Source organism: Chionomys nivalis, chromosome 8, assembly GCF_950005125.1.
Source record: "Chionomys nivalis chromosome 8, mChiNiv1.1, whole genome shotgun sequence".
In the NCBI taxonomy this organism is placed as follows: Eukaryota; Metazoa; Chordata; class Mammalia; order Rodentia; family Cricetidae; genus Chionomys; species Chionomys nivalis.
The window spans coordinates 83,808,247-83,832,744 of record NC_080093.1 but is presented as its reverse complement, the minus strand read 5'-3'; the positions used below and the strand labels follow the sequence as shown (position 1 = coordinate 83,832,744).

General features: G+C 48.7%; 1 protein-coding gene across 3 annotated transcripts in view; it reads left to right on the top strand.

Annotated features, from left to right (window-relative positions):
- The first annotated feature begins 3,546 nt into the window (after positions 1-3,546).
- Positions 3,547-24,498, top strand: part of Bmal1 (basic helix-loop-helix ARNT like 1) — a 98,964-nt gene continuing 78,012 nt past the window's right edge. For all 3 annotated transcript variants that reach the window (XM_057777841.1, XM_057777842.1, XM_057777840.1), the window contains exon 1: positions 3,547-3,684. The gene's annotated coding sequence lies outside the window, so the exon portion shown is untranslated. The remainder of the gene's footprint in view (positions 3,685-24,498) is intronic.

Below are 24,498 nucleotides of genomic sequence, written 5' to 3'. Positions count from 1 at the left end.
CTCTGAGTGCTGGGATTAAAGGTGTGTGCCACCACCGCCTGGCCTTAGAGGCAATTTTCAAATGAAGGTCTCCATGCCTTCCCAAGTTCATCAAATTGACAACTAAGATTAGCTACCATAATAGTATGTGAACTTTTGGGATTGAGATGAGGATTACGTTAAACATATTAAAAGAACTTGGTACACATAGGTGTTCACTCAACAATCCCTTTTCCTTTCTTTATATCCATGTGATTTTACTCATGCTCAGGAAATTTAGACTGAGAGCAATAACTTTGGCCTTAGCTGTACTGAAAAAAACCCGACAAGTTCCATGTTTTAGAAAGGAGAAAATAAAGGGCAAAATAGGTACCAAACAGAAGATAATGTGTTTGGGTTCCGAGCAGAGAGAAACTCTAAGGAAAATATAATTGAACATGAAAGAAGAGGCCTGCACAAGGAGAGACCATCTCTTGTCTGCTAAGGGTAGGGGAAAGCAAGTTAATAACTCTTAAAAGAACAGGCGAGGCACATGGCAGGCCAGGGTCTTAACATAGGCCCTCTTGGCCCCATTTGGCCTGCTTTCCTTGTGTGGACCCTTTCTGTAATAAGACAATGTATATCAAGGTATAGGCAGCCATAGTCACTATAAAATTCTCCTGGTTGATCCCAGTGAGCTTCCACCATGTGACTTTCCTTCTATCCCTTCCGGGCCCCAAAGAAAGTCGAATTTCTCTTCTATTTGACATCTCTTCAAATATGTGAAGAAAGTTACCTTGCACTCCCTGGGGCAAAACCTTCTGTTTCCTTTCATCTCTCCTTATGAGACATAGTTTCTTGTCTCATCACATCCTGGTCTCTCTCCTTGTGCACAGTGGTAATTTTCGTTTGCCAAGCCTTAATTGCAGATAGTGCATGGTGACCAAGACCGCCAGGCCAATAACTCCCATCTTGCTTTCTATCAGACTTTGAGATGCATTCGGAGGCAGCATTCTTTCTATGGGCAGTCACAACTCTCTGTGGACTCAGACTGAGTTGTAACTTAGGGTCCCTCTGCCCCACCCTGTCTGAGAACAGCCGGCTTCCCAAGATGGGACCCCACACTTGCTCCCATTATGGAGACTATTATCCCCTACCAAACTTGACTGATGTTAATAGTGTTTCTTCCTCTCTTGGCTTTGCATCACCTGGAAAATGGATGCAAACCTCTGAGGTTTTCTCCTTTCAGGACATGGGTACAAATCCCAAGTCTGGGCCTTGTTGGGAGCCTTGCATCATTTGGTAACTGGCCTTATGTGGAGCCTTTAGAATGCAAACCAAAGCAAAACACATTTAAAATAAGACTGATGCTTTTCCATGTGAACCTGAGTCAGCCAGTTCAACCAATCTGTAGAGTGGATAAGAATTGCTCTCTTCACCTAGACAACGAGGACCCTAAGAGAGACATACATAAATCTAGTCTACATGGGAAGCAGAAAAAGGCAAGATCTCCTGAGTAAATTAGGAGCATAGGGACCATGGGACAGGGTAGAAGGGGAGGAGGGGAGAGGAAGGGAGAGGAGCGAAGAAAAATATATAGCTCAATAAAAACAATAAAAAAAAAAACAATTTAGCCGGGCGGTGGTGGCGCACACCTTTAATCCCAGCACTTGGGAAGCAGAGGCAGGCAGATCTTTGTGAGTTCAAGGCTAGCCTGTTCTACAAGAGCTAGTTCCAGGACAGGCTCCATAGCCACAGAGAAACCCTGTCTCGAAAAACAAAACAAAACAACAACAACAACAAAAAGAACAATTTAATTGCATAGGAAAAGGATAATTGAAACACGAGTCTTAAAACTCAAAAAAAAATTGCTCTCTTCACAAGGGGCTGTGAGGATGCAGAGAGAAAAAAGAAGGGAAAGCTTTTATCACAGAGCCTGGCAACAACACAGTAGAGGGATGCTGTGGGATGCAGATGTTCAGGTTACTGACACTTACCTAGCTGTGAGTTCAATTAATTAGGTCAGCGTCCAGCCCATGTCCATCTTTTCTATTGCTATGTTAAAGTTATATTTACACAGAGTGGTCCCCTCACAAAATGGGGCAGAGACAAAGTAAATCTGCTTTGGAACTCTAGGAAGGTGCAAGTTACTCATGAAGTTGTTTGGTCTTGAACCTAACTTGGAAAAAGGCTGTATGCCTTGCAAAGAGCTGGAGATGGGTCACAGGGCTTTACAGGCATTGAGATGCTGTCTTGAGTTCCAGGAACTTGTCTGGCTAGAACTCATTCTATAGTCCCAGGGGCTGGTCCACTTCACATAACCGAGTCGATTGATTTAATGCCACTTGTTCGTGGATCCAGCCCCTATTGGCAGAGCATTTTCTGGGTGTCAGCCCCACCCCTGCCCTACCACTCTACCCAGCCCCCTCCAGCAGTTGCTAAAGGGGAGCAGGCATGTGCCAAAAAGTAAACAGTGGCTTTGTTATCAGGGAGTCAACGTTTAGAAGGCCCATCAGTTATTTGTTTGGGTCTCCCTAGAAAACGCTTGGAAGATAAAAATAAGACAACTTCTCCATACTTGGATCGTCAAAGTCGCACGTTATGTTTTATCATTTTTTTTTTCTTCTTAAAAATCTCTGCAACTTTCTGTCCTGCTCCTTTGATGCTTTTGCAAAGCAGAAGCCTTGGCTCTGGGACCCTGTAACAACTGACAGAATCTCGCTCAGGTTTCACCCTATGGCTCAGGCTCGCTTAGAACTCGAGGCCATGCCCCTGCTTCGGCTTTCCGACGGCTGGGGTTATAGATGTGCGCCACCACCCCCGGGAGACTTCTCTTTGGAACGAGAATGACAGCTCCATCGGACGCTTGGAGGTCAAGACAAATAAAAAGAACGCGAGACCGCGTGCAGTCGTCCTACGGAAAAGACTTTTAGAAACGCTGGGTATTAGTGCCCTGGTTCCAACTTGGGCAAGCCAGGGGTTTCAGGAAGGTTGTGGCGCTGTGTTCCTAAAATGTGGTTTCCTAGATGGAGCTGTAGCGCGGTGGGCGAGGAGATGCTGCGTTTACTCAGCGTTCTCCGAACAAGGAAAGGGACAGAGGAGGAGGAGAGCTGAAAGACTTATTCTAGCCCGGAACGCCACCAAGGGACAGGGGGACCACGGCGAGCGCTGGGAGTCCGAGACGCAGCGGCCGTAGAGAGCCGGAGACCTGAGAGGAAAAACCGAGGGCTGGGGCAAGAAACCCAGAGAGCGCACCGATAGGTCCTCTCTTCGGGGCGTGTGCTCCTTTGCGCCAAATGATTGGTGAAGAGAAAGTAGCAGGTAAACCAGCCCTGCCGTCTTTCCATTGGTCAGTAGCTTCTCTGTCGGTCAAGCTATTGGCTAGCGCAACCCGGAGCCGAACGCAGATTGGTCTGGATTGTCCGCCAAGACAGCTCGGCTCGAGCGCTCCGATTGGCTGGCGGGAAGAGGCAGGTATCCGGGCTCCGCGGCTCCTCCATTGGTGGGCGGGGAAGGGGGGTTGGGCACAGCGATTGGTGGGCGGGGGGCCGGGCCTGGGCCGGCGGGGAGCGGATTGGTCGGAAAGTAGGTTAGTGGTGCGACATTTAGGGAAGGCAGAAAGTAGGTCAGGGACGGAGGTGCCTGTTTACCCGCGCCGGACTTGCCGCCGCCGCCACCGCGGGATCCGAGTGCGGGTGCGGGCGCGGGCGCTCGCGGCGAGCCACGGTGAGTGTCGGCACGGCTGCGGGCAGCGGCCGTCCCGGGGCGTCCCGTCGGGGGTCGCGAGCTCCCGGGCCGGCACGCCCGCCCCCGCCCCCGCCCGCGGCGCAGCCCGGCCGCCTGGAGCCCTGCCCGACGTGCCCGCTGCCGGCCTTAAAGGGCCCGTGCGACTCCCAGCCCCCACCCGGCCGCGAGAGGCTGCGCCCCTTAAAGGCGCCGCGCCCGCGCACCCCCATCTTCCCTGCCTGGGCTGCGCGGCGGGCGGGGGAGAGCTGGGGGGGCTCCGGGGACGCGGTCGGTGGGCGCGCCCACCTTCCCCGTGCGGACGTCTCCACCTGGCCCGGGAGGGGGCGGCCCGCAGCCTCTTAAAGAGACAGCAATGCCCGGCGGTGGCGATGACCCGAGCCCGAAACGAGCTCCGGGATGCATCCCCGGGAGCTTCTAGGTCCCTAAAGGGATGGCTAGGACGCGGGCAGAACGATGCTATACAGCGCATTCCCGATCAACCTCTCGGCACTTCCCTCTCCGTAGCCGGGTGGGGGCAGGGAGGGCGTCTCCGTCGAGTCTAGGCTTTCGTGCCCGCCCGTCCCTTCTGCCGGTCATGGGGCTAGCGCGGACCCCGATAATTTCCTGGCGGGCACGGACCAGGCCCACTCCAGTGTGCGGACGGCCGTCGGTCCTGCGCCGTCCGGTATCCGGGCGGCGGTGGAGGATGGATGGGTCGTTGAGTCTGCGAACAGGTGCCCGATGGCGTGGGACAGTGCCCTGCGCCCGAGAAACCCGCGGAGGACGCAGCGAGGCTGCCCTCAAATGCGGGTTTGATAGATAATCGGGAAAGAGGAAGGTTTCTACTGGAGATTGCCCCGGCGTTGACAGCTTGGGGACATCGGATTAGCTGGGAGAAGTGGAAAGTGAATTTTAGGAGACTTGGGGCCACGTGGCAGCTAACCCCGGGGGGTCGCGGAGCGGGTCGCGATCCGGGCGGGGTAAGGAAGGGCTGCGTTGCACACGGGTGTCAGTTGTTAAGTTTGTTCTGACTGAGCTGACATAATCACCGGTTCCCTGAGCATCTTAAGATCTCCAGCCCTTTCGCCCTCACCTAGCCTAGTTTTAGCCCTTTGGCCCTTGCAGTCGGGGCTCCTCTCCTGTCTTGTTACACATTTCAGCAAGAAAATATTAGTTAAGTTTTCTCATCCAGCTTCCAAAAATCAGATTCTGTATTCACGAGCAACTACTTTTTGACAGTACCGGTACTGCCAAGATCTTCCTGTTTTGTTTTTTTGTGTGTCCTTTTTTGGGGGATGGGGGGGTTGTCCAGGAAAACAGATCATTAAATGCCCCCCCTTTTTTTGCACAACTTTTTCTTTTTTTGCTTATCATTTGTCCTTCTGTCATTTGCTGCTGTGCCCCCTTTCAGTCTATTTTTACTTAGCAACTATTATTTTTATTCTTAAGTTCCCATTGATACCAGGATCTGTCAATTTGGGTTGGTGGATTTTCTAATTAATGTACCAGTTGAATCATGAGCTTAAAATAATCGTTGCTGCTCTTGAGCAGTTTTGAATAATCTCAGACTCCCTGTGCTTGCATGAAAGGGGGAAAATCACTGCTGTTAAATTTGATTTCCATACCAGAGAAGTTCCAAAAATATATATATTTTTAAAATACAAAATGTAATCTTTCGAATTCTGCTTTGTTCCTGGGTTCACTCTATTGCTAAATCTTTAAGATGGTTTGTTGGACATATTTAGAAGGGTTCGAAATTTCCTAGGCAGATTTGAAGTTGGGTGTATCAGCGGAAGCTGGATCTGTAGTGGCATTTTGGTTCTATCTTAGACGTCGCTGGTGAATAATGATAATGTTAAAACAGCAGTTAAATTTGTACTTTGTTCCAATCTCTGCTATTTAAAATGGGAGAGGCTCCGATAAGGCGTGGAAGAGCAGAAACCTGGATTAGAAGGCAGCTAGACTGTAACCCAGGCTCTGCCTTTTGGAGTGAGTTACTGAGTCTTCCTGGATTCTGTTTGCCTCAGATAGAAAGTCTCAGACAATTGAACTAAGGGATGTCAAAGGTTTCTACCACTCTTAGCTTCTACATGCCACTAAATATTTAATAGATTTGAATTAGGGTAGGTAGTTACCTCCTGGAGCTGTCAGAACCTTTGAGCAAAAGTCCCGTCTTCCTGGAAAAGTTAAGCAGATCAACAGATGGTGTTTAGAAGGATCCATTTCAAATGATTTATAATTGATGACGGATCACCCATATCTCTGCAGCTTGCAGAAGAGGTTTACGTGCCATGGGGCAGGAAAAGGAAGTGGCTGTGTTTTCAGATTTATCCCTTCCCATCACCAGCCTCGCTGGGATTCATATACCTGAAAATGAATAAGTGCACGGAGAGACATGGCCGCATTTAACAGTGCTGCATATAAGTATGAAACAAAAAAGATTTAATCTGTCTATGGTGGGCAGCCTGTCTTCTATCCATGAGCTTTTATCTTTCCGTGACTCTGCCATCATCACTGTGGTAGGGGATGTGAAGATTAAAGAGCCCCTACCACACACAGCCCTGTAGTTTCAGACAGTGACTGCAGTGTTATGCTAACTGAAGTAGGTATTTGCAGGGAAAATTAGAAAAGACAAAACCTTTTCTAGACTTTTAAGTTGAATGAAGAGCTCAGGGATACAAGCTTGCCCTCCTCTGCTGGTCTTGCCCTTCGCCATAAGGCTCAGACTGACTCTAAATGGCCTTTTAAATGACCGTCTCTCCTCCCTTACATCCACCTGCTCTGACTTAAGCTCCTCAGCAACATTTTCCTTTTCAGAACACCTGTCTGCTCTCCTTCTGTCCCCTCCCCGCTGCTTCTTAGTGGGTAGAAAACAGTCCTCTTCCTACTGAAGCTCTCTTGCGCAGGAGCCCCTGGGTTCTGGTGTCAGAGGGAGTTTGTGTGACTTCGGACAAGTGTTTGACTTCTCTGACCTCGGTGCTGCCCGGCTGGCGTAGTGACGATGCCTGCTTCTTGGAGTCTGTGTGAGGATGGCAGGACCTGATGCGGGTCAAATGCCTAGCACACAGGAAGCCTTTCCTCAGTGCCGCTGCTACTCCCTCCCACCTCTGCCAGGCTCCTGTCACCAGAATGTCCTCTGTACTGTTTGTCTTTGGGCTCCTCACCAGTGTCAGAATAGCCTTGGTCTTGATTCAGGGATAGGAAGAAACAGACCTAATTGGGAGCTTCTTGGACCCTAGGCAGCTTCCACGTGTCCATACCAGGCGTCCCTGAGTCTGGATGTCCCCTTGCTAGATGCCAAACTCCCCTAGAGCTGAACATTCTCCTCTCTGGTGTTTCTCCCGACTTTCTTCCTCATACTCTGTGTGATTTCTAAACCTTTATTTGACCTCCAGGTCGCTTTGGTCCCCTCGCAGCTTGATCTCACGTGTCTTTCTTCTCTGGAATTCACCCCCTCCTTCTGCCTTTAGATGACATTGCTTTCTTGATTCTCTTTCTGCTTCTGCTGAAGGTCAGCGTCTATCTTCTGTTGCTCACATTGCCCCTGCCTCACCTGGAGTCCCATCTCTAGTCATATCCTGCTTCCTCCCGCGTTAGCTATGGCAGATTCTGTGGCTAGCTCTAGTGGCCCCTCCCTGTAGGGGCCCTGGGGGTTGTAACTGTCTTCGAGCCTAGTATCACTCCCCTGCATCAGCATACCACCTAGGAGCCTAGGACCCTCTTACCCTTCTCCCCCAGCTGTTCCACCAGGCAGTTTTGTTAGGTGGGTAAGAGTCCCAACTGTTTCCTATCCCAGCTTCTGCTTTCAACCTTCATACCTGACGACGAACTGGCTTTTTCTCTGTATCTCGACATCTTCCCTATAGGACCTACCTCTAGCTCCCAGAGCTGCGGTGCGGACCGGATGAGCTAAGATATGGGACGTGTGTGTCAAGGTCACCACAGTTTGAAGTGGCTCAGTGGTGTTACTCTCCCTTGCTCTGCCAAGTTCCTCACTCTGTCATGGGGAACTCTCCACATCCAGCCTACGTGCTGGCCATACTCGTGCACACAGGACTGTCCAGCCAAGCTGCGGGGTGGTCCATCCCCAGCACCAGCCCTAGGCCTGGTTCTCCCAGCCTCCCAGTCTTCATTGCCACTCTCTTTTGTTCCAGCTCGGGTCTTTGTCTTGACTTTACCCCACACTTGGCAGCGGTGTCCCCAGCCCTTGACCCTTTTCTAGGACGATAGGTTCTACTGTGTTCTGTATCATATTGGACTGTCCCTAGGACTCTGGCCTATTTGCCCAGACTGAGCACTTTGAGGAGAGTTCATTTTGGTTCTTCTCAAATAATAGACACAAGAGGCCTCCAGGACGTATTTGCCTGGTGTCCATCCCAGTTGGAGACTGGGGGAGAAGGGATGGACACTGCAGAGAGGTCCTGGGAAGGAGTGTTTGAGTCGGGATGGGGGATAGCTTCAGGGGATGCTGAGCGCCTGAATGGGAGAATGCCCGGTGCGGGATGATCACGGCAAATGATTTTTACCTGAGTGCATGCTGTCTTTTTAAAATTCTGTAAACTCCTGTTCGTTCTGCCTGGGTAAAGAAGGTTCTGTCTGATTTAATATTCCGGTTAATATTGTTTTGGTCATACACTGAGTAAACATTTGTATGTATTTATCCCTTTCACTACTGCTTCAGTTGTGGGACCTGGACAAATTACTGAGCTTCTTTGAGCCCGATTTGCTTCAGCTGAGAAAGAGGAATAAATAATTATGGCAGTAGTAGCTAACATTAATTGGGCATTTTCCGTGCGCCCGTAAATATGTTGCTTGCTTCAGGCTTATTGATTCCACGTAGTCTTCACCATTCTCTCGTGAGGTCACACTGCTGTCCTTATTCGCGGCTCTGTAAATTGCTCAAGGTTACCAAATTGCTAAGGATGGGCCAGGATTTTTCTATCATCTGGTAGACTCCAGAGCCTGCTGGGAGGTACAGGGTGTTAGATCCCATGGCCCAGACATCAAGCTAGGAGCCCCCTAGCCTTGCAGAGATTGGGAACCAATCCCAGCTGTCAACAGCAAGGCGTGTCCTGTCTTTCCAGCAGTGCTGGCATCCTTGCCATGGCACAGAGGGCCATACGTTTGGATATTACCTCAGTAGTAGTTACAAGGGCTTGTGAGCATCCTCCTACACCTGCGATGTCAATTTGTTATCGCTTGTTTTCTCCTGCCTTTCTGAGCCTCTCATGCAAGCCCCTGCTGCTCAGCCTCTTCCTCTCCAGGATCCCTGTTTGACATGAGCTTCCTGTCCTGAAGAGACTCGCTGACACTGGTCCTGTCAGAGACATCTTGGAGCTCTTTCCAAGGAGGAGACTTCAAAAGTCTCTCAGCTTTGTCCTCCTTATCCCAAAGACACGCCCCCCCCCAAGCCACTGCTGTACCCCAGCCTTGGTGGAGATATATGTTTTTAATGCCAGTTGTTTCCTTTGAATACATTTAGAAAGCGAAGGGAACAATGTTTTATGTGAAGAACCTGTTACATAAAAAATGGGTTATATAATGTTCAACTGTATACCCCTAAAGGTAGTCATCACTGACTCTGGAGCGGACTCAGCCTCTGATTGATAAGTGTGGAAAGGGATGCCCTGCCCCGAGTGCTCTCCTGGGTGGGGATCTGGAGCAGGCTGGGTGGGAATGGCCCTGGCGCTGGCCTGGGTGCTGCTGTGAGAGGGGCTGGAAGTTGCCTTTTGCGAGAGGAGATGCCGTGACATCCTGGTGACTTCTGTCTCCCTCGTACCAAGCTGCTTACTCCTCACTTAGACCAATACCACCTGTTTTTGCTTTTTGGCTCCGCCCTCTACTCCTTTGCCTTTTCTCTATTCAGTACGACTAGGCCGGGCCTTCTAGGAACAGGTGTCCTGTGTCCAGTCTTCTGGGGCTCTCAAGGCTGCGCTGCGCCTCCAGACCATCCCTGCCCCGTCTCCAACCTCCATTATTATCCCGGTGCCTGAGCTTCCCTGCTGCTCGTCACACTGTATCCTGGTCTCTCCTGTTGAATGTCCTAGCTCACGATCTCTTGACCAGAGAGGCCTTCCTCTCGCCCTCCGTTCCTCTGCCTGCCTTGAATCGCTCACCCCAGCGCCCTCCTTTTGCTGGCCAGTCATTTATTCCAAAGCAGTGCTGTCTCACAGTTGGCCAGCAGCCATCTCCTGCCTAATCAGAGTGGTCAGTTCCTTCCCTTTACAATAGTTTGATGCTGAACTGTCTCCCCCCTCATTTCCTGCTCTCTCTCTCCACTCTTCCAGTCTTTCAGTAGGGTTTCCTGGAGGCTTCCAGGCAAGTAGCTGTTTTGAGCACAGAAGTGACCCAAACAGGCTTCTGCTTTGTGTGAAAGAGACATGCAGAGGAACCAAAGGGACTGAAACACCAAGGAACATGCACACTGTCAGGAAAGATGCTTTAGCAGGGTCCTCAGGGAAGACCTCACTGAGACAATGAGTTGAGCTGAGCTTCTGAAAGATACAGGACCATTTTCCATGGAGGAGGGTCTGGCAGGTACCAGGGTCCTGATGTTGGAGGCAGCTTGATTGCCCAGGGAAATAAGAGCTGCTGTAAGGGTCTGGGTTTCTGTGGCCAAATGCTTTCTCTCTCCTTTTTCTTTTGAGGAGCCTTGAGCCCAGAGTCAAAGGCCTGCACATAGGAATTAAAGCGTTTGCTCCTATCACATAGCCAGTGGTTCACTGTTCCCTGCTTAGAAGGCTTTTCATGAAATGAAAGGCATTGTTTATATGCTGTGTTGCACGCAAACAAGTTAAGGGTTTGATGGGTTCCCTCATAGGTGTACTGCTTGACAGGTGCCGCTGCCCCTTACTGTTTTTATTATATTTAATGCGGACTTTTGTATATTGTTTGATATGCATGCTCATCTTCAATGTTTTAAAAGTTTATTTGTAAGGCAGTTGATGGAAGCTTAGTATAAGTTTGTCTATATTTTTTTTTAAAAAAAAGGCAACCAAACTAAATAATGGTTTGGTTCCCCCGTCAAGCTCAGGAAAGCCACTTAGGGACAGCTGTAGCCAAACCGTATGGCTTCGTTCTAAAGCAGCGTTAGCGTTAATTACGCTGCGGCTTGCGAGGCCCTCGTCTGTCATGCGTTACAGTTATTTACTGCTGGCTCTAGCTGCTTATCTTAGGCACCTCTGCTGGTTTCCAGCCTGTCAGAAGGCTTTAGGAAGGAATATTTTCCCTAACCTTTCTGCCCTCAAGAGTTGGTCTTTTGTTTTATGAAGGAGACAACAGAACTCAGAGCGGAGGGCATTGCGAGTCAATGAGGTGACGTGCCGAGACCGTTCCGGAGGAATATTCTTTTTGGAACTTTGACTTCTCGGGGTCTTCTCAGTTACAGAATCCTGGGTTTTTGAAGAGTAATAGGAAAACGAAACATGACCTTCACTGTGTAAGCGTGCTTTGAAATGGCCCCCTTCAAATTCTTCTAGAAGTACATGGCAGGGGATGAGTGGAGCTTAGAAGCTCCCTTGGCTGGTGTTCAGCAGTTTCGCTTCCACCCCCCCCCCCGCCCTTATATGTCTTTCTAAATGAGTTGAAAGGATTTTTTTCCTAGAACTTTTGGTCCAGATAGGAATTGTGTGTTCTTGGTCATCTAATCTCCCATATCATTATGTAAATCACCTTTTCTTTGGACTCTTAGGTATAAACACGGTGACTGGTTTGTTTGCTTGTGAAACACACTTGTGAGAACCCTCAGGGACGGGGATGAGCTTGCAGCCGAGAACAGAGCTAAAAGAGTGTGGGATCCAAAACAGTTTTAAATGTTAAATGCAAATCTATTTTCAGTATCCTGCTGGAGGGAAGGAGCCCAAGGCTGGGGATGATGGAAGCGACTTCTGCTTCAAAGGAGGAAAAGGTTTTACCGTGGGGAAAAAAACATCCTTTCACCACGCGCTGCCCCTCCCTTCCCACCCCTGAGTCCTGTTTTTGGCATCCTGGGTCACTCTGCCATTTGAGACATTTGATATTTAAGTGACGTTCATGGCTGAGCTCAGCTGGCAGTGTTGAAAAGTGACCGAGGTGAGCCAGCTGTACCGTTTGTCCTCAGTGCGTTCTGGAGTGAAGGATCGCTGCGCTGGAGTGACAGGGCACTTTTAGCGCTGCCCAGGTCTGGTCAGCTGTGAGCCGCGTGGTCATTGCCACCCCCTCACCGAAGGCACAGAAGGAATCTGTGCAAGGAGACACCGTGCTGGGATCTTCACTGCGGAGCTGCGGGTTGCATGGAGCCTCACCTTCTTCCTTGGGTGCCAGAATGTGAGCAGGAATGTCACCTGCTTATGCCCTGCCATGTCCCAGGACCAGCTGCTGAGCTGGTGTCTGTACAGATCAGTTGCTCAATAAATACCTATTTATTTATTTATTTAACAGGTGGATTGAGCTTTGTGGAAACCCCAGATGCCCCTGCCTTGCTACAGGACATATGCAAGGGTCTGCTCTTGCATGTACTTAGAAGTCTAGGTAGCCATTCCTTTGGGCGTCTGTGTTTTCTGTATTCTCCATGTTGGCTGGAGATGAGTACCTTTTTCTGATGAAGGAGTTAACTGTTCATCTGACATTCATCCTATGATGTCTTTCCTTGACTCCAGAGCATAGCTTAGCAGTGGCTGAGCCTCCTCAACGGAAACAACACTTGCTGTACATTTATTCGGGTATAACAACATGTCATTATTTAGTCAGTGGATGTCTGAAGGGCTATATGCCAAGCACCAGACTAGACCCAGGGGCAGATCTGATTTGTTTTGTGATCCAGGAGCCTGCAGTTTTATTTCCTGAAAGAACATCCTGTGGGGTGGGGAGATGGCTCATCTGTAAAATACAGGATGAGCACCTGTGAGGACCCGAGTTCAGCCAGCACACCCATGAGGGTAGGGCTTGTCCTTCTAAGGTGGCTATGAATGTGTACAGAAAATTCAAAGGACAGAGGTGGGAAGGATGAGAAGGCATGCAGAGATGAGCTAACCCAGAAGGAGGGTTTTAAAGTGGGAATTGAACTTTGGAAGATTCATTGAGGCCTGCCTGTGTTTAACCCACTTATATGACAGGGAAACAGGGAAGTCAGTGGCAAGTCAAGGTTTGCCTAGTGACCATTTAGACCCAGCTGTCAACTCCATGCCTAGCGTCATTTGAAAGGAGAGTTCCTGTTGATGGATTGCCCAGATCACATGGCTAAGGCTGTGTCTATGAGGGATTGCCTGTTTTGATGACTGATTTCAGGCACCGACTCTAGGCAGGAGGAAACTCAAGAGTGATCCGGCAAGCAAGCGCGTTCCTCCATGGTTTCTGCCAGCAGGCTCCTGCCCTGACTTCTTTCAATGATAGATCATGAACTGGAAGTATAAGAGGAAATAAAACTTTCCCTTCCCGAGTTGCTTTTGGCCAGAGGGGTTTACCATAACATCAGAATGAAACCAGAACACCAGCTGTGATGGTTAATATTGACCTCCAGATGGGGGCGGGATCTAGGATGTCCTAGACAAGCACACTGGTGAGGGTTATCTAGGTTGGCCTCTGGTTATGTTGACTAGCGTAGTTGAGGGAGGCCCACTCACAGAGCGTGGTACCATTCTGTGGGCTGGAGTTCCAGACCGAATGAGAAGGAGAAAGGGAGCCCAGCATAAGTATTCATCTCCCTCTGCTCGTAAGTGTGGATGCCATGGAACCAGCTGCCTCTCAAGCTCCCTGTCATGATGGAATTATGAGCCAAAATAACCTCTTTCTCCTTTAAGTTGCTTTTGTTGGTCTATATTTTAAAAATCAAGCGCTCATCACCATTATTATCTTTACTGCATCTGTGTTTGGACGCACATCCGTGAGCACACATGTAGAAGGGACAACATTGTGGAGTCACGTCTCCCTGCGTGCCGCTTGAAGCGGGTCCCAGGATTGAACTCAGGCTATTAGGTTTTTGTCATTAGATAGCAGGTGATTTTCCCCATGGAGCCTTCTCACTGGCCTCTTGTGAGTTTTTACTATTTGTTTATTGTTTTATTTTATAGCTCAGCAGCAGGAAAAGTAAAGAGACACCTATTAGAGTATTCGAGACTGGCAGGCAGTGAAAAACCCATGAAATTATTGTGTTATGACATGCTAATACTCCTTAATTACTCACACATGAGCCTTGTGTGAATGTTGCGGTTACATTGGAGCATAGAGGGATAAATGCAGCCGAGGTCTGAGTGGAGGGAACTGGAAGTCAAAGTTAATTGACAGTTGTGGTACTTGGCATGACTGTTATCGGTTCATCTTTAGAGGTCTGCAGCATGCCAGCATCTGCCAGCATACGTGGCTTTTAAGTGTGTGATCTACACTTCACTGCGACAAGATACCTCAGTCATGAGTCCTTCAGAGGCAAAGCATCAGGTTGGAAGGCAAATGTTGAAAAGCAAATACGTTTTGTCTGTAGGGAGCCCTGGAGTAGGATTGGAATAGCCTGCATTCTAGGCTGCTTCCACTCTTAGCCACCGTCCCTTAAGCAGATCACCGATGTCTCAGACTGAGCCTGATCGTCTGTTGAGCTGGTAAAATAATTCTTATCCAGCGCTTCACAGCGTGGGTGGGTCTGATGCTTGAGAGAGATAATGGAAGAATGAAGGCTTTGAAGTCCTAACCAGCGAGAGTGTGCTGGCCTTTACAGGTGTTGGAGCAAGCTGAGCCCCCTCCAGGGCTGGAGAAGGTGGCGCTGTCCACTATGTGGGTGCTGACTCAGGCTGCTTTGTTGACTAGGAACATTTCTGATTTTGTTTGAGAACAGGGTCTTGTGTTCCCTGGATGGCTTCGAACTTTCTGTCTGCCTGAGGATGACCTTGAACTCCTGATTTTCCTGATTCCAGCTCCCAAATGCTGAGATTGCAGGCGTGGGCCACCGTCCTCTGTGCAGTGCGAAGGGTTGAACCAAGGATTTTTGTGCATGCTGAGCAAGCATTCTGCCAGCTGACCTGTATCTCCAGTTCTGGGGCCATGCTTTAAAGAGAGTTACTCTTTTGTACCCAGAGATGGAGAACCATTTATCCAGACAGGGATGAAAAACTTAGATATAGATAGTCACTTGAATGTTTTCTTCTCTGGGAACGTCTCTCAGCATAGTGATGGACAGCTCCAAACCAGAAAAACAGCTGACTGTCCAGGCATTCTTGGATGGTTTTTCTGTCCTCGGGCATTAGGCAGAGCTCCAGAAGAACCTCCATTAGCCTAGGATTAATAAATGAGCCAGCACACTGTCCAGGTAATAGCCAGTTGTAAAGCCTGTAGCTGCCACAGTGTAGCAGAGCCTTTCTTGGCGACCTGCCAACTCTTAGCTTCATCAGCATAATTTATGCATTCATATGTATTAATAGTGGTCCTAGCCCTTGGCTGTTGACATATGCCAAGCATTACGCTGAGTGCTGACTAGGACATTCACCTCACTCTTCGTGACAGTCCTGTGGGGTGGGTGGCATAGGTCTCCTCTTGCTAGAGAGTCTGAAGCTCAAGGGGTACCTCCGATGATGTGTGCTGTGTGGGAAAACTGGAGTTTAAACCCCAGTCTTACTTGAGAGCCTTCATTTTTTTTTTAAAAAAACAATTGCCATCTTTTTTATTTCCTGAACTGCAGAATGCTTCCCTTCTCAGTCTGGGGGCTTCTCGCACCACAGTGGGGCTCAGGACCTCCCCTCTTTTTTGCTTGATAGATGTATCACCACGCGGTGGCCCCAGCTCACTGTGGCTCTCTTTTCTTCACTGATGTCCTGCCGGCTGCTCGGTGGCTGGTGAGCAAATGGATTCCAGTGATAAATGCAGCAGAGAGACTGACTCTTGCCAGCTCTGCCAGCTAGTCCATAAGGAGCAACTGGACAAGAGATGTCCCCAGCTCTCTCAGAGTGGCTGGGCAGTGTCTAGTCCACTAGGGGTTCTGGGTGATGGTCTTAAAAGCCTTTTCCAACAATGCCATCTAACATTCCTGACTGATTCGCTAAGGAATTTTTATAGGCAGTGGCTCGTTTGGTATCTGCGATGTCCCGGGGAGGGAGACAGGTGTTAGGGAGTCTGCATGTGTAGACTGCAGGATTATTCTGGAGGGTGTGAGTCACTGTCCAGAGGCCCCACAGCTGGGCAGTGGCAGACCTAGGCTTCCAAGTTGCATTTCTGACTAGCTTCTATTCTACCCAGGCTTACCCAGGTTTCCCCTTCCCCTTGTTTGTTAAAGCTGTCCTTAAATGTTCTGTATACTGTATTAAGAAGCCTGCAGGACCTGCAAGAAGCATTGACTTGATGTGCTGTGTGCTATACTGTTGCAGAATCAGTAAATAAAAGATCACCTGACTGCTTCTTGTCTGGGGTTCAGCCGATGCGTACCTCCCCAAGGTGACACACAGTATGCACATGTCCTTTGCAGTAGATTCCTGGGCCAGAAGCCTCCTATCTTAAAACAAGATCCCAAGGCTTTGACAAAAAAAAAAAAAGACCCCCCCCCATGACAGAAAATGAAGTTTATATAATTTTTTAAAAGAAGTTGACCATGGAGTTCTTGATCAGGAGCACAAGCTCCTTTGGTAAGTTTCCATGGAGACGTTTGCCTTGGCCCTCAGTTCAGCTTGCAGTGCCTTTGCTGGAAATGGAAAAACTGATTTCCTTTTTCGGGTTCTCTCAGTTTTCCTGTGATCGGAGCAGAACTCGCCTTTGAGGTCCTGGTGATCCTTTATTCAAAAGTTTTCCATGAGATAACACAGAATGAACACTTTCGCACACAGGTTTGGACACCCTTTGAAGTATTTAATGGCTATCAAGGGACGTTACTGGGGGTGTGTAGAACTGGTGTCATTCAAACTACTTGGGCTTGTTCCTCTGTTAAGGAGACCCACAGACCCCACACTCCCACAATAGCTGAGCCCAGGTGGAGGGCAACTTCTTACGTGCCAGTTCAGAGTGAAGGGTATTGAGGCCTGGTGTCAACAAGTGACTTTCATTTGGTGGCTGAAGGTAAAAACATCATCTTACCTTCTCCCATGGAAAGAACCAAGGTGAGAGAGGTCCTAAGGGTGGAGAGGAGCTGGAACATTGGGGAAGATGGTAGCCAGCCATTGTGGTGGTAATAGAGGATGGTTGGTAGAGTCTGATGTGGAAGAAAGCAGGGATGGTGCCAGGATCAGGGACCAGAACCTAGGCAGCCATCTAGAGGTCAGGGTAGTTGACTGCTCACAAACTCAGCAGCCAGTTTGTACCCAGGCATCAGAAGGGGCTCTTATTTATTTATTTATTTATTTATTTATTTATTTATTTATTTGTTTTTCAAGACAGGGTTTCTCTATGGCTTTGGAGCCTGTCCTGGAACTAGCTCTGTAGACCAGGCTGGTCTCAAACTCACAGAGATCCACCTGCCTCTGCCTCCCGAGTGCTGGGATTAAAGGCGTGCGCCACCGTCGCCCGGCCAGAAGGGGCTCTTAATAATCCAAAAAGACTAAAGTTGTCAGCAAGAGGAAGTAAGTTTACCAATGCAACTGACTTGGTAGAAAGGTCCCTTGCCGAGGAGTCAGAGACCTGTGTTTGAGACGGGTCTTCCACCTATGACCTGAGTTGAACATTCCAGTGAATTTTTTATCATCCAGAAGAGGACTGTGATGGACTAGTGTGAGGCTAACGGATGGGGACCACTCTGCACCTGCATCTCCATGGGAACGGGCGGAGCATCTGTCTGCTCACTGCTGTATCCCAGTACTCCACCCAGTGCTTGGCATGGGCCCGTTGCTGAATGGAGCAGGGCTATTGCAAGAGGGGGGAAGGGTATGTGTAAAGGAGCTCTCCTCCTGCAGTCTTCCCTTCACGAAGAAGGATCCCAAAACTCTTTGCTGGCCGAGCACTTGAACCCATGTGTAAAACCCTGTAGCTATGGAGTATCAGAACGAATGTTAGAGCAGCTCTCAACTGGGTGGCTCAAGACTCCTCTGCCTGTTCCTCTGTGTGGGTGACAGGAGATGACGTAATTGAAGGTAGAGTCCACAAATGGGGACCAGCTTTTAAAATGACCTGGCCGAGCTGCTGGCCTTCTTAAGTCCACCCAGACTTGATTTCCTGCTTTAGAATAATCAGGTGCACGTATAAAATTCCTTTGATTTGAAACGTGGTTTATTCAGAACTTTTGCTTTGAAGAGACGATCTAGACAAGAAATCATAAAAATGAGCCTCATGTTCTTATGTGATGAGAACTCCCATCCTAGGAGTGGTGGTGATTAGATTTTTTTCTGTTGGTAAATAAATTGGGGTCCGTCAGGTTAATTCATTTTGTTGCTTTTTTCCTAACTTTATTATTTGTTTTATTATTTATTTGTTCACCAAGGGTGAGCATCTTGCTGGGAAGTCTGTGCAGTGATTGTGATGGGTTCTACTGCAAGGGGATGCCTTATTGAACTTCTTCACAGAATGTTCCCATCTCCTTCAAATTTTCATTAATAAAAGGAGGAAAGGGCACCGGAATATTAACAGTGCTTCTCACCTTATGGGATTAGAGCTGACTTTTATGCCCATTCTTACTGTGTGGTTTTCTTGGTTCAACCCTGCATGTATCACTTTCATAATCATAAAAAGGCAAGGGAAATTAGCCCTATACATAATAAGTAGGTTCATATTTGCAAGCCAAACTTTTTTTTTTTTTTGGTTTTGGCACCTGTCCTGTGCTATGAACTCTCAAGTACTCCCAGACTGATCCAGACTCCGTCCTGTCTAAGGCAGTGGGAACATGTGTGGGGACAGATGTCTCTCCTGCATGTTAGCTCAGAATCGGGGCCTCTAATACATTAGGAAGGATGTCCAACAACTTGCCTGTGATTTGGCCAAGGCTGACTGCAGTTGTCTTAAAGAAAGGAGTTCTGCACAGCCCTGTTGCTTGGGTAAATCAATCTCTCTCTCTCTCTCTCTCTCTCTCTCTCTCTCTCTCTCTCTCTCTCTCTCTCTCTCTCTCGGCAGGGTCTCACTGTGTTGTGCAGCTCTTTCTTCTGCACCACAACACCCTGGCTCCTGCACTAGGGATCAGCTGCCCCTGGCTCTTCCAGGTTCCTTCTATACCTGATCTCTCTGTTCATGCTCAGCTTTGATTTTCTAGTAGTGGCTTCTAAAAAGAACTCATTGTGGTCCTCACCTCCCTACACTTTCCCTTCCTGCTTTGTCATTGCTTAGATGAGTGGCCTGAGCCGTACCGGGAGAGAGGACACTTGTAGGCACTGACTGGAGGCACCGAGGCAGCCACAGACCTTCCCTTCAAGAGGGCATCCGGCTGCGCATCCCTCTGGGACTTGGCCTGTACGTGGCACGAGCCAGGCTTAGCCGTGGCTCTCGGAGGGGTCCGACCTGTGTCTGAAGTCAGTTTCCAGGCTGCCGTTAGATCCTGTAGGGTAGCAGTCTCTGCTCCAGGTGGTGGCTGGGGTGCTGGATGAGCCACTGACCTAGCCTTAGCTGGGAGATTTTAGGAGAGAGAGGAAGCTAAGCAGGAGCGCAATGAAGAAGATGATCACAGACTGTGAGACTGACTGGCCCCAAAGGAGAGATAAAAAGTGTCTGTTAATAGTGGCACTGGAGGGCCAGAGTTTGAATGGGAACCCAGGACTCTAATTCCAAGGCCTCGCTCCTCCCCACTCCCCTTGTTGGTGTAGAGCGTGGTTCTCAATCTTCCCAGTGCTGCAACTCCTTAATGCATTTCCTCATGTTGTGGTGACCCCCAACTGTTGCAATAAGGCCACTTGTTGGTTTTGCAACTGCTCAGCCCCGAAATAATCACACCGAAACCATATTATTTGCAACACTGTTTGGCCAATAGCCTAAGTGTATTTCTGGCTAACTCATATCCTAAACTAACCCATCTCTATTCATCTGTATATGGCCACGTGGCGGGGCTACATAGCTTCTCTCTAACTCCTCCTTCTTCTTCCCAACATTCAGTTTAATTCTGCCCCCCCCCCCCAAGCCTACCTAAGTTCTGCCCTATCAACAGGCCAAGGCAGTTTCTTTATTCACCAATGGTATTCACAGCATACAAAGGGAAATCTCATATCACCCAACCATAAAGTTATTTTGTTGCTACTTTATAACTCTATCTTTGCTGCTGTTATGAATTGTAACGTAACTATCTGATTGGCAGAATATCTGATATGCAGCCACCAGAGGGTTGCAACCCACAGATTGAGACTCACTGATGTAGAGGAATGAGACTAAGGTACCTCTCGGGAGGACTAAGTTGCTTCAGCAACCTGAGCCAGGCCAGGCCTGCAGGTGGAGAGTCTCAAGTTGAAGGCATAAGCTAACTTGGCCATTCCAGGTGACTGTCTCTGAGCTGCCTGGGGTAAGTCGCTAGCTTTTCTGAAGACCAGTAAGCCGGTCTTGATTAATGCATGCAGCAGCTTTGTACGAGGCAGCCTTGTATCTTCTCTTCCATTATTTTCAGCATCTAAGGGGGCTTAAGATAGTATATTAGCTGGTGCCGTCAGGGCACTGTTTTCAATGAACTCCTCCTCTGAACTTCCTCTTTATCCCCAATCCCTCTCCTGGTAGCTCAGATTCAGGCCTTTAAACAGACTGAGAAAATATTACCTTGATTGTCGTTTCTGAAATTCTGGCCACTAGTGCTCAGAGATCTTTGGACATCACTGTGAACAGAGCTTTAGGTACCCAGGAAAGCTTGAAGGCAGGCCAAGGTCAGTGATTCACCCATAGCATCCTCATGAAGTCTTCTAGATCTTCCTGTCAAATCTTGAGGCATGTCCCACTCTTTGGATGATTTGATTTCATTAGAAAGCTCTTGGACCCCTAGCTTTATGGAACGACAACAGTCTTGTTCCCATAGGCTCAGTGATGGGTCTTTGCTGGCTGAAGAGTAAAAAGCCTTTGAAGCTTATCTCATCATCTCATCTCTTTTTGATGAGGTGAGGAAGAATTGAAGCTATTCATTTCTCTTTCTGTCTCTTTAAAAATTTATTTTTAGCCGGGTGGTGGTGGTGCACGCCTTTAATCCCAGCACTAGGGAGGCAGAGGCAAGCGGATCTCTGTGAGTTCGAGACCAGCCTGGTCTACAAGAGCTAGTTCCAGGACAGGCTCCAAAGCTACAGAGAAACCCTGTCTCGAAACTCCAAAAAAAAAAAAAAAAATAAATATTTTTAATTTATGGTCATTGGTGTTTGGCCTGCATGTGTGTCTGTGAGAGGGTGTCTGAAGCCCTGGAATTGGAGTTAGAGATGTGAGCTGCCATGTGGGTGCTGGCACTTGAACCCCGATCCTCTAGAAGAGCAGCCAGTGCTATTAAGCGCCGAGCCACCTTTCTAGCCCAGTTATTTACTCTCTTAAAGAGTTGGAGGAATGAGTTAACTAAGCTTTCTCACCCGCTCCCATCCACCTACTGTAACTGCTAACTGGAAGTCATTCATGCAGGGATGGTTTGATCCCCTGCTGGGCTAGAAGTCTCCACTACTGCCCACAGCTGATTTTCTTGGTGGGGAGGAAGCTTGTTGCCATTCATATTTGGTTATCCTTATCTTCCAGTAAAAATACATCTGTACTCACTGTGTATATAAAAAAGATGGCCATAGAAGACCTAGGGGAGGATTAATCCATTGATAAATGGATTTTCTCCTCAAGATGTTTTAGGTTTTGTTTCATGCTTTGCTTTCATAGTTTCCTTCAAGTTCTCAGGATGATTTTGGGGTTCAGCTGTATTCAGCAGGAAGGGGGCATTGGCTCTGTATCTTCAATTTGCAGACTTGGCAAGGAAGCCTTTTGCTTCCTGCCTTCTGCCTCCTGCCTGGGCTCTGGGGTCCTGGGGCCCATCTTAGTCACTGTGAGAATGTTGCCAAGAGTTTTGGGGATACAAGTGTTGCTTAGCTTCTGGGTATCATTGCTCCCTTTGGAATGGGCCGCTCGCATTCTTTACAGAACAGGAGTACTTTCAGACCTCCCTTTATGCGGTCAATGTGTGGTGTGCATGCATGTGTGCAGGTTCCTGTAGAGGCTAGAAGTGGGGTCAGATCCCTGGACCTGAAGTAATAGGGAGTTGCCAGCTGCTCTACGTGGATGTTGGGAGCTGAACTTGGGTCCTCTGGAAGAACAGTAGCTGCTCTTACATGTTGAGCTATCTTTGGGCGTGCACTGTGGCCTAGGAAGCAATGCCAGTGTTCCCAGACAAAAGAATGAAGCTCTGGAACTGTCCAGCTACTTGCGCAAATCCACTGGGCAAGGCAGGGCAGAGCTGGCCGAATTGGAGATCACATAGAAGAGCGTTCTAGGGGGATGAGAAGCACTGTCCTTGAAACAGGAGCTTGACAGGGCCTTGTGCCCCTGGGGAAGGACAGGTTTATGTTTGGGGGCATCTAGAACCGGGGGACAAATAGCCAGAGGAGCCAGTGATCTATGTCTTTCCCACTGTCACGCCAGGACCCTCCGAACTTTCATTTTCCTGGAGTTTGACTTCAAAAATGGACTTGTCCTGCTCCAGCTGGGGCAGCCCAGGTGACAGGCACTGTCCTGTCCCCTGTACTCTCAACATTGTATCTTACGCTTGTTAAAGATGGCTGCATACTCTTTTACCTATCCAGAGAATGTTTTCCCTGAGCTGGGAGCTTGGAATGGAGCAGGTTGTGGATTGCTTCTAATTCTTGTTCTTTCAGCTAATGCTGCATTAAGCCATCTTTGTGTATTACAGAATCATTTCATTAAGTTGGCGTTTATCTAGCTAATGGCAATGGCCCAAGATTCGACAAGAGTCGGGTTTTCTTTTTTCAAACAGAATGCTGTGAAAATGTATTTGAAAGATGCACTTCATGCTGGAGACGGTCTTTGTTGTATTTTTTATGAGTGAAGAAGCCGGGTAACTAATGTGAAAGGAGGAATAAGCAAAAAGTGGCCATAATTTATTTGTCTCTGTAGGGAGGTTGAATCAATAAATCCTCTTAAGAAGCAATCAGCCTGTGAAAACCGAGGGTGTTTGTCTCCCTACACCCGATGCTTTGATTAAAATAATCATGAAATGAAGTGTGGATTCCCCAAAGGGTGCTTTAAGAAATGCCCTAAGACAAGGAAATCAATCGGGGAAAAAATTCTTGAAACAAGGTCTTGTTGGCCTTGTGATCCTCCTGCATGGGCATCCTTAGCACTGGGATTGGGGTGTGCACCACCATGCTAGGCTGCAGAGAGCTTTTCGAGGGGAAGAGAAGATGGCCCCTGAGTGAACAGGTGGTAGAAGGCACTGCGCATGTGTGGCTTTTGTTGGCCATCAGGAAGTGACGGTGGTGAAACCAAGTAGACATCATGACTTGGTCCCAAGTACTGGGGAGAGCCTGAAGTCAACACTGGATTTGGGGTGCTGGTTTTATTAACTTTTTTTCAGTACTGTGGTTGGAACCCAGAGCCTTGAATATGCTACGTCCACAGTGCCTTGCTCCTTTTTCTGCTGCCTCTGTTTATGTGGACCCTGGCTCGAGGCCTTGTGATTCATCTTAAGCCAGCAAATGTTTACTGAGTGTACATACCGTATAAGGTTGCAGGGAATAAACACTGGGGAAAAGATCCCAGAATCCCTTGTTCCTGAGAAACTTGTGGCCTGGGAGTGGGATCCATGCAACAGGCTAAAGCTGATGCTTATTCAAGAGATTAAAAGGCAAGCCCACCCACCTCTTAAGAAAGGGTGGGGATTCTGTCTCTTGAGCAGGGAGTCCAGGAAGGTTTGTGGAGGTGGCTGATTTTTGTCAGCACCTTGAAATGTCGGGCTGAAGTGCAGGGGAAGCGTTTCCAGCAGATGTAAATGGCCCAGGTAGAGAACAAGGTTTAAGAACATGAGCTGGGTTGAGGTTCTGTTAAAATATCGGGCATGTGCCCCAGCATTCACAACTTGCACTTTAGGGTAACCCTTTGTGGGTACAGCTGGTTCTAGGCATGAGTCTAAAGTCTATGTGAACTGGATCCTATAATCCACACAGGGTCTCACATGAGCCATGTGTGCCTCTCCATTTTACAGATGAGTAAACTAAGACTTGTAGCAGTGAGTTAATACCCAGGATCATACAGCTAGTAACCCCGCCCACACACTCGGAAGCTCTGTGTTGCTAACTACGAAGCTGCCCTGCTCAGGTGCTCTCATTCGGGGAACAGTGGGTACGAGAGCTAGAAAGAGGCAAATGCTGTGTGCTTAGAGGTTCAGGGATGCAAGAGAGGGGTAGGAGACGGTGAAGAGACGCCGTCAGCAAGGCCTAGGGCTGCAGAGGTCAGGGGGCTCAACCGTGCTCTGCACAGAAGGGACAGAAGGCCTCCGGGGAGGGGCAGCAAGGTCTGTTCCGCCTGGTGCTGTGCGCTCTTGGAGCATAGCCACTGGACTTCACTGTCCCAGCCTTAATCTATAGAAAGCAGGGAGCAGGACAGAGGGGACAGATGAGAGCCAGCCCTGCCCGCTTGGCAGACCCAGGAGCTTTTCTGCAGCCTGATTACTTTTGAAAGCTGTTTTCCTGCTGAGACCCAAGTGTGACTCCTCCCCCACCCTAAACGCTGTGGCAATCGTTGTTTTTCCTCGAAAATTGGGCCCATGTGGGTTCTGTGTGGTTCCATTTTTATAGCCTTATTACCTTGTCCCCACGATGTAAGAGGCTTCTCGCACTCTAAAGCTTTGCTGTGAAAATTGCTTCTTAAAAGGCACAGAGTGTCTCTCGTCGCTTGGGTGGTGCTGTCTGTGGCAGTACTTTCCCCGCACGCGCCGCACACGCCTCTCTGCCACCACTTGTCTTGGGTCTCTGATCGTTGGTAATTTACTGAGAACTCTGGGTA